Here is a 10,863-nt window from a genome sequence, read left to right on the forward strand (position 1 = left end):
AAAGCTCCCTCCACACTGTCCCCCATCAAACACTCCCAGGACAGGTACAGCACGGGGTTAGATACAGAGTAAAGCTCCCTCTACACTGTCTCCCATCAAACACTCCCAGGACAGGTACAGCACGGGGTTCGATACAGAGTAAAGCTCCCTCTACACTGTCCCCATCAAACACTCCCAGGACAGGTACAGCATGGGGTTAGATACAGAGTAAAGCTCCCTCCACACTGTCCCCATCAAACACTCCCTGGACAGGTACAGCACCGGGTTAGATACAGAGTAAAGCTCCCTGTCCACTGTCCCCATCAAACACTCCCTGGACAGGTACAGCACGGGATTAGATACAGAGTAAAGCTCCCTTTACACTGTCCCCATCAAACACTCCCAGGACAGGTACAGCACGGGGTTGGATACAGAGTAAAGCTCCCTCTACACTGTCCCCATCAAACACTCCCAGGACAGGTACAGCACAGAGTTAGATACAGAGTAAAGCTCCCCCTACACTGTCCCCCATCAAACACTCCCAGGACAGGTACAGCACGGGGTTAGATACAGAGTAAAGCTCCCTCTACACTGTCCCCATCAAACACTCCCAGGACAGGGACAGCACGGGGTTAGATACAGAGTAAAGCTCCCTCTACACTTCCCCATCAAACACTCCCAGGACAGGTACAGCACGGGGTTAGATACAGAGTAAAGCTCCCTCTCCACTGTCCCCATCAAACACTCCCACGACAGGGACTGCACGGGGTTAGATACAGAGTAAAGCTGCCTCTGCACTGTCCCCATCAAACACTCCCAGGACAGGTACAGCAAGGGGTTAGATACAGAGTTTAGCTCCCTCCACACTGTCCCCCATCAAACACACCCAGGACAGGTACAGCACGGGGTTAGATACAGAGTAAAGCTCCCTCTGCACTGTCCCCCATCAAACACACCCAGGACAGGTACAGCACGGGGTTAGAGACAGAGTACAGCTCCCTCTCCACTGTCTCCCATCAAACACTCCCAGGACAGGTACAGCACGGGGTTAGATACAGAGTAAAGCTCCCTCAACACTGTCCCCATCAAACACTCCCAGGACAGGTACAGCATGGGATTAGATACAGAGTAAAGCTCCCTCTACACTGTGCCCATCAAACACTCCCTGGACAGGTACAGCACGGGGTTAGATACAGAGTAAAGCTCCCTCTACACTGTCCCCATCAAACACTCCCTGGACAGGTACAGCACCGGGTTAGATACAGAGTAAAGCTCCCTCTACACTGTCCCCATCAAACACTCCCAGGACAGGTACAGCACGGAGTTGGATACAGAATAAAGCTCCCTCTCCACTTTCCCCATCAAACACTCCCAGGACAGGTACAGCACGGGGTTAGATACAGAGTAAAGCTCCCTGTACACTGTCCGCATCAAACACTCCCTGGACAGGTACAGCATGGGGTTAGATACAGAGTAAAGCTCCCTCTCCACTGTCCCCATCAAACACTCCCAGGACAGGTACAGCACGGGGTTGGATACAGAGTAAAGCTCCCTCTACACTGTCCCCATCAAACACTCCCAGGAGAGGTTCAGCACAGAGTTAGATACAGAGTAAAGCTCCCCCTCCACTGTCCCCATCAAACACTCCCAGGACAGGTACAGCACGGGGTTAGATACAGAGTAAAGCTCCCTCTCCACTGTCCCCATCAAACACTCCCAGGACAGGGACAGCACGGGGTTAGATACAGAGTAAAGCTCCCTCTACACTGTCCCCATCAAACACTCACAGGACAGGCACAGCACGGGGTTCGATACAGAGTAAAGCTCCCTCTACACTGTCCCCATCAAACACTCCCAGGACAGGTACAGCACGGGGTTAGATACAGAGTAAAGCTCCCTCTACACTGTCCCCATCAAACACTCCCAGGACAGGTACAGCACGGGGTTAGATACAGAGTAAAGCTCCCTCCACACTGTCCCCATCAAACACTCCCTGGACAGGTACAGCACCGGGTTAGATACAGAGTAAAGCTCCCTGTCCACTGTCCCCATCAAACACTCCCTGGACAGGTACAGCACGGGATTAGATACAGAGTAAAGCTCCCTTTACACTGTCCCCATCAAACACTCCCAGGACAGGTACAGCACGGGGTTGGATACAGAGTAAAGCTCCCTCTACACTGTCCCCATCAAACACTCCCAGGACAGGTACAGCACAGAGTTAGATACAGAGTAAAGCTCCCTCTACACTGTCCCCATCAAACACTCCCAGGACAGGGACAGCACGGGGTTAGATACAGAGTAAAGCTGCCTCTGCACTGTCCCCATCAAACACTCCCAGGACAGGGACAGCACGGGGTTAGATACAGAGTAAAGCTCCCTCTACACTGTCCCCATCAAACACTCCCAGGACAGGGACAGCACGGGGTTAGATACAGAGTAAAGCTCCCTCGACACTGTCCCCATCAAACACTCCCAGGACAGGTACAGCACGGGGTTAGATACAGAGTAAAGCTCCCTCTACACTGTCCCCATCAAACACTCCCAGGACAGGTACAGCACGGGGTTAGATACAGAGTAAAGCTCCCTCTGAACTGTCCCCATCAAACACTCCCAGGACAGCTACAGCACGGGGTTAGATACAGAGTAAAGCTCCCTCTCCACTGTCCCCATCAAACACTCCCACGACAGGGACTGCACGGGGTTAGATACAGAGTAAAGCTGCCTCTGCACTGTCCCCATCAAACACTCCCAGGACAGGTACAGCACGGGGTTAGATACAGAGTAAAGCTCCCTCTACACTGTCCCCAACAAACACTCCCAGGACAGGTACAGCACGGGGTATGATACAGAGTAAAGCTCCCTCTGCACTGTCCCCCATCAAACACTCCCAGGACACGTACAGCACGGGGTTAGATACAGAGTAAAGCTCCCTCTACACTGTCCCCATCAAACACTCCCAGGACAGGTACAGCACGGGGTTAGATACAGAGTACAGCTCCCTCTACACTGTCCCCCATCAAACACTCCCAGGACAGGTACAGCACGGGGTTAGATACAGAGTAAAGCTCCCTCAACACTGTCCCCATCAAACACTCCCAGGACAGGTACAGCATGGGGTTAGATACAGAGTAAAGCTCCCTCTACACTGTCCCCATCAAACACTCCCTGGACAGGTACAGCACCGGGTTAGAAACAGAGTAAAGCTCCCTCTACACTGTCCCCATCAAACACTCCCAGGACAGGGACAGCACGGGGTTAGATACAGAGTAAAGCTCCCTCAACACTGTCCCCATCAAACACTCCCAGGACAGGTACAGCACGGGGTTAGATACAGAGTAAAGCTCCCTCTTCACTGTCCCCATCAAACACTCCCAGGACAGGTACAGCACGGGGTTAGATACAGAGTAATGCCCCCCTCTACACTGTCCCCAGCAAACACTCCCAGGACAGGGACAGCACGGGGTTAGATACAGAGTAAAGCTCCCTCTACACTGTCCCCATCAAACACTCCCAGGAGAGGTACAGCACGGGGTTAGATACAGAGTAAAGCTCCTTCTACACTGTCCCCATCAAACACTCCCAGGACAGGTACAGCACGGCGTTAGATACAGAGTAAAGCTCCCTCTACACTGCCCCATCAAACACTCCCAGGACAGGTACAGCACGGGGTTCGATACAGAGTAAAGCTCCCTCTCCACTGTCCCCATCAAACACTCCCAGGACAGGTACAGCACGGGGTTAGATACAGAGTAAAGCTCCCTCTACACTGTCCCCATCAAACACTCCCAGGACAGGGACAGCACGGGGTTAGATACAGAGTAAAGCTGCCTCTGCACTGTCCCCATCAAACACTCCCAGGACAGGTACAGCACGGGGTTAGATACAGAGTAAAGCTCCCTCCACACTGTCCCCCATCAAACACACCCAGGACAGGTACAGCACGGGGTTAGATACAGAGTAAAGCTCCCTCTACACTGTCCCCATCAAACACTCCCAGGACAGGTATAGCACGGGGTTAGATACAGAGTGAAGCTCCCTCTACACTGTCCCCATCAAACACTCCCAGGACAGGTACAGCATGGGGTTAGATACAGAGTAAAGCTCCCTCTACACTGTCCCCATCAAACACTCCCAGGACAGGTACAGCACGGGGTTCGATACAGAGTAAAGCTCCCTCCACACTGTCCCCATCAAACACTCCCTGGACAGGTACAGCACCGGGTTAGATACAGAGTAAAGCTCCCTGTCCACTGTCCCCATCAAACACTCCCTGGACAGGTACAGCACGGGATTAGATACAGAGTAAAGCTCCCTTTACACTGTCCCCATCAAACACTCCCAGGACAGGTACAGCACGGGGTTGGATACAGAGTAAAGCTCCCTCTACACTGTCCCCATCAAACACTCCCAGGACAGGTACAGCACAGAGTTAGATACAGAGTAAAGCTCCCCCTACACTGTCCCCCATCAAACACTCCCAGGACAGGTACAGCACGGGGTTAGATACAGAGTAAAGCTCCCTCTACACTGTCCCCATCAAACACTCCCAGGACAGGGACAGCACGGGGTTAGATACAGAGTAAAGCTCCCTCTACACTTCCCCATCAAACACTCCCAGGACAGGTACAGCACGGGGTTAGATACAGAGTAAAGCTCCCTCTCCACTGTCCCCATCAAACACTCCCACGACAGGGACTGCACGGGGTTAGATACAGAGTAAAGCTGCCTCTGCACTGTCCCCATCAAACACTCCCAGGACAGGTACAGCAAGGGGTTAGATACAGAGTTTAGCTCCCTCCACACTGTCCCCCATCAAACACACCCAGGACAGGTACAGCACGGGGTTAGATACAGAGTAAAGCTCCCTCTGCACTGTCCCCCATCAAACACACCCAGGACAGGTACAGCACGGGGTTAGAGACAGAGTACAGCTCCCTCTCCACTGTCTCCCATCAAACACTCCCAGGACAGGTACAGCACGGGGTTAGATACAGAGTAAAGCTCCCTCAACACTGTCCCCATCAAACACTCCCAGGACAGGTACAGCATGGGATTAGATACAGAGTAAAGCTCCCTCTACACTGTGCCCATCAAACACTCCCTGGACAGGTACAGCACGGGGTTAGATACAGAGTAAAGCTCCCTCTACACTGTCCCCATCAAACACTCCCTGGACAGGTACAGCACCGGGTTAGATACAGAGTAAAGCTCCCTCTACACTGTCCCCATCAAACACTCCCAGGACAGGTACAGCACGGAGTTGGATACAGAATAAAGCTCCCTCTCCACTTTCCCCATCAAACACTCCCAGGACAGGTACAGCACGGGGTTAGATACAGAGTAAAGCTCCCTGTACACTGTCCGCATCAAACACTCCCTGGACAGGTACAGCATGGGGTTAGATACAGAGTAAAGCTCCCTCTCCACTGTCCCCATCAAACACTCCCAGGACAGGTACAGCACGGGGTTGGATACAGAGTAAAGCTCCCTCTACACTGTCCCCATCAAACACTCCCAGGAGAGGTTCAGCACAGAGTTAGATACAGAGTAAAGCTCCCCCTACACTGTCCCCATCAAACACTCCCAGGACAGGTACAGCACGGGGTTAGATACAGAGTAAAGCTCCCTCTCCACTGTCCCCATCAAACACTCCCAGGACAGGGACAGCACGGGGTTAGATACAGAGTAAAGCTCCCTCTACACTGTCCCCATCAAACACTCACAGGACAGGCACAGCACGGGGTTCGATACAGAGTAAAGCTCCCTCTACACTGTCCCCATCAAACACTCCCAGGACAGGTACAGCACGGGGTTAGATACAGAGTAAAGCTCCCTCTACACTGTCCCCATCAAACACTCCCAGGACAGGTACAGCACGGGGTTAGATACAGAGTAAAGCTCCCTCTCCACTGTCCCCATCAAACACTCCCAGGACAGGTACAGCACGGGGTTAGATACAGAGTAAAGCTCCCTCCACACTGTCCCCATCAAACACTCCCAGGACAGGTACAGCACAGAGTTAGATACAGAGTAAAGCTCCCTCTACACTGTCCCCATCAAACACTCCCAGGACAGGGACAGCACGGGGTTAGATACAGAGTAAAGCTCCCTCCACACTGTCCCCATCAAACACTCCCAGGACAGGGACAGCACGGGGTTAGATACAGAGTAAAGCTCCCTCTGCACTGTCCCCATCAAACACTCCCAGGACAGGTACAGCACGGGGTTAGATACAGAGTAAAGCTCCCTCTACACTGTCCCCCATCAAACACTCCCAGGACAGGTACAGCACGGGGTTAGATACAGAGTAAAGCTCCCTCTCCACTGTCCCCATCAAACACTCCCAGGACAGGGACAGCACGGGGTTAGATACAGAGTAAAGCTCCCTCTACACTGTCCCCATCAAACACTCCCAGGACAGGTACAGCACGGGGTTAGATACAGAGTAAAGCTCCCTCTACACTGTCCCCCATCAAACACTCCCAGGACAGGTACAGCACGGGGTTAGATACAGAGTAAATCTCCCTCTCCACTGTCCCCATCAAACACTCCCAGGACAGGTACAGCACGGGGTTAGATACAGAGTAAAGCTCCCTCTACACTGTCCCCATCAAACACTCCCAGGACAGGTACAGCACGGGGTTAGATACAGAGTAAAGCTCCCTCTACACTGTCCCCATCAAACACTCCCAGGACAGGTACAGCACGGGGTTGGACACAGGATGAAGGGACAGGTGTCAGTCTGGTTTTTGTTGAGAGTGTGTTTTCTAAACCTGTCACCCAGACCTGCAGCTTTGCGATTTGCAATCTCAGACGTCGCTGGAAACTGATCTCTGCCCGAGGAACTTCCAAGTTCCTCTTTTTAATGTATTTTTATTTTATTGGTTTGACTGAGAGACACAGGTGCAAACCCCCACAACGGCACAGACACTTCAAACCGCACCTACTGCAAATGTGGGTCCCACTTGTTTCCTCGCATTGCCCATTTAATATCCCACCCTCCCCCACACTCCCCGCACCCTTTAATATCCCACCCAGTCTAATCCCACCCTCCCCCACACCCTTTAATATCCCACCCAGTCTAATCCCACTCTCCCCCTCACTCACTGCACCCTTTAATATCCCACCCAGTCTAATCCCACTCTCCCCCTCAGTCCCCGCACCCTTTAATATCCCACCCAGTCTAACCCCACTCTCCCCCTCACTCCCCGCACCCTTTAATATCCCACCCAGTCTAACCCCACTCTCCCCCTCACTCCCCGCACCCTTTAATATCCCACCCAGTCTAACCCCACTCTCCCCCTCACTCCCCGCACCCTTTAATATCCCACCCAGTCTAATCCCACTCTCCCCCCTCACTCCCCGCACCCTTTAATATCCCACCCAGTCTAACCCCACCCTCCCCCACACTCCCCGCACCCTTTAATATCCCACCCAGTCTAACCCCACTCTCCCCCTCACTCCCCGCACCCTTTAATATCCCACCCAGTCTAACCCCACTCTCCCCCTCACTCCCCGGACCCTTTAATATCCCACCCAGTCTAACCCCACTCTCCCCCTCACTCCCCGCACCCTTTAATATCCCACCCAGTCTAATCCCACTCTCCCCCCTCACTCCCCGCACCCTTTAATATCCCACCCAGTCTAACCCTACCCTCCCCCACACTCCCCGCACCCTTTAATATCCCACCCAGTCTAATCCCACCCTCCCCCACACTCCCCGCACCCTTTAATATCCCACCCAGTCTAATCCCACTCTCCCCCTCACTCCCCGCACCCTTTAATATCCCACCCAGTCTCATCCCACGCTCCCCCTCACTCCCCGCACCCTTTAATATCCCACCCAGTCTAACCCCACCCTCCCCCACACTCCCCGCACCCTTTAATATCCCACCCAGTCTAATCCCACTCTCCCCCTCACTCCCCGCACCCTTTAATATCCCACCCAGTCTAATCCCACCCTCCCCCACACTCCCCGCACCCTTTAATATCCCACCCAGTCTAATCCCACTCTCCCCCTCACTCCCCGCACCCTTTAATATCCCACCCAGTCTAATCCCACTCTCCCCCTCACTCCCCGCACCCTTTAATATCCCACCCAGTCTAATCCCACCCTCCCCCTCACTCCCGCACCCTTTAATATCCCACCCAGTCTAATCCCACCCTCCCCCACACTCCCCGCACCCTTTAATATCCCACCCAGTCTAATCCCACTCTCCCCCACACTCCCCGCACCCTTTAATATCCCACCCAGTCTAATCCCACTCTCCCCCTCACTCCCCGCACCCTTTAATATCCCACCCAGTCTAATCCCACTCTCCCACTCACTCCCCGCACCCTTTAATATCCCACCCAGACTGAACCCACTCTCCCGCTCACTCCCTGCACCCTTTAATATCCCACCCAGTCTAATCCCACTCTCCCCCTCACTGCCCGCACCCTTTAATATCCCACCCAGTCTAATCCCACTCTCCCCCTCACTGCCCGCACCCTTTAATATCCCACCCAGTCTGAACCCACTCTCCCGCTCACTCCCTGCACCCTTTAATATCCCACCCAGACTAATCCCACTCTCCCCCTCACTCCCCACACCCTTTAATATCCCACCCAGTCTGAACCCACTCTCCCGCTCACTCCCTGCACCCTTTAATATCCCACCCAGACTAATCCCACTCTCCCCCTCACTCCCCACACCCTTTCATATCCCACCCAGTCTCATCCCACTCACTCCCCGCACCCTTTAATATCCCACCCAGTCTCATCCCAATATCCCTCTCACTCCCCGCACCCTTTAATATCCCACCAGTCTAATCCCACTCTCCCCCTCACTCCCCGCACCCTTTAATATCCCACCCAGTCTAATCCCACTCTCCCCCTCACTCCCCGCACCCTTTAATATCCCACCCAGTCTAATCCCACTCTCCCCCTCACTCCCGCACCCTTTAATATCCCACCCAATCTAATCCCACTCTCCCCCTCACTCCCCGCACCCTTTAATATCCCACCCAGTCTAATCCCACTCTCCCCCTCACTCCCCGCACCCTTCAATATCCCACCCAGTCTAATCCCACTCTCCCCCTCACTCCCCGCACCCTTTAATATCCCACCCAGTCTAATCCCACTCTCCCCCTCACTCCCCGCACCCTTTAATATCCCACCCAGTCTAATCCCACTCTCCCCCTCACTCCCCGCACCCTTTAATATCCCACCCAGTCTAATCCCACTCTCCCCCTCACTCCCCGCACCCTTTAATATCCCACCCAGTCTAACCCCACTCTCCCCCCTCACTCCCCGCACCCTTTAATATCCCACCCAGTCTAACCCCACTCTCCCCCCTCACTCCCGCACCCTTTAATATCCCACCCAGTCTAATCCCACTCTCCCCCTCACTCCCCGCACCCTTTAATATCCCACCCAGTCTAATCCCACTCTCCCCCTCACTCCCCGCACCCTTTAATATCCCACCCAGTCTAATCCCACTCTCCCCCTCACTCCCCGCACCCTTTAATATCCCACCCAGTCTAATCCCACTCTCCCCCTCACTCCCCGCACCCTTTAATATCCCACCCAGTCTAACCCCACTCTCCCCCTCACTCCCCGCACCCTTTAATATCCCACCCAGTCTAATCCCACTCTCCCCTCACCCTTTAATATCCCACCCAGTCTAATCCCACTCTCCCCCTCACTCCCCGCACCCTTTAATATCCCACCCAGTCTAATCCCACTCTCCCCCTCACTCCCCGCACCCTTTAATATCCCACCCAGTCTAATCCCACTCTCCCCCTCACTCCCCGCACCCTTTAATATCAACCCAGTCTAATCCCACTCTCCCCCTCACTCCCCGCACCCTTTAATATCAACCCAGTCTAATCCCACTCTCCCCCTCACTCCCCGCACCCTTTAATATCCCACCCAGTCTGACAAGAGGATAAGGAGTAAACGTTAGGGAACTGAGGTGAGGAGAAGTTTCTTCACCCAGAGGGTGGTGAATGTGTGGAATTCACTCCCACAGAAAGTAGTTGAGGCCAAAACATTGTGAGATTTCAAGAAGAAATTAGATTTCGCTCTTGGGGCGAAAGGGATCGAGGGATACGGGGGGAAGGGGGAATCAGGATATTGAATTCGATGATCAGCCACGATCAAAATGAATGGTGGAGCAGGATCGAAGGGCTGAATGGCCTCCTCCTGCTTCTAGTTTCTATGTTTCTCTCTGGTTATCTATTAACCAGTGTTGTCTGTTGGACTCTGAACTCTGAACCCTGACCCTGCTGACAGGATGCGGGTGGTGGGGGATTTTGCTCTGTGAGTGGGGCGTGGTGAGACACTGTGTGGGGTGGAGAGTCCCAACTCCTCCATGGGGTAGGAGGGGGGTGGGGGAACACTTTGCAAAGCTGGGAGCTCATCTGCCTATCAGCGGGGAGGCAGTGAAGGCATTCAGCCCCTCTCCCAGCCTGCTGACCCCATCCGTGTTCAACATGGACCCACTGACCCTCAACCCCAAACGTCCTCTCGTTCCCCGCCCCCTCCGATTCCCTCAGTCTCCCCCTCCCCCGGAAAACCCCTCAGTCTCTCCATCTCTGATAGGCTCGAACCCTCTAAGTCATCAGAAAGCCCCTCCCCCCTCACCCCCGGGGTCAGTCTGGCCATCTCTCACCCCCCCCTCCCCCAACCAGGCCCCTCCTCCTCTCCCCCACCTTGCTAACATTCCTGAGCTACGGAGAGCATTCGGAGGACTAAAGACTTCCTGAAATAGGGCGGAATGACTAAATGGTTTCTGTTTCTGCTCCACTCGCTCGCAACCTAATTAATTATTCAAGAGGCAAGTTCCACAGAGCAACCCAACACTGAGCTAGTCCCAGCGAGAGAGTCCTCTCAGTACTG

General features: G+C 54.0%; 1 protein-coding gene across 1 annotated transcript in view; it reads right to left on the reverse strand.

Moving 5' to 3' along the window:
* Positions 1–10,863, reverse strand: part of LOC144488418 (JNK-interacting protein-like) — a 38,335-nt gene that overhangs the window by 24,023 nt on the left and 3,449 nt on the right. The gene's annotated exons all lie outside the window — the stretch shown is intronic.

The sequence above is a fragment of the Mustelus asterias genome, unplaced genomic scaffold (assembly GCF_964213995.1).
Source record: "Mustelus asterias unplaced genomic scaffold, sMusAst1.hap1.1 HAP1_SCAFFOLD_1545, whole genome shotgun sequence".
In the NCBI taxonomy this organism is placed as follows: domain Eukaryota; kingdom Metazoa; phylum Chordata; class Chondrichthyes; order Carcharhiniformes; family Triakidae; genus Mustelus; species Mustelus asterias.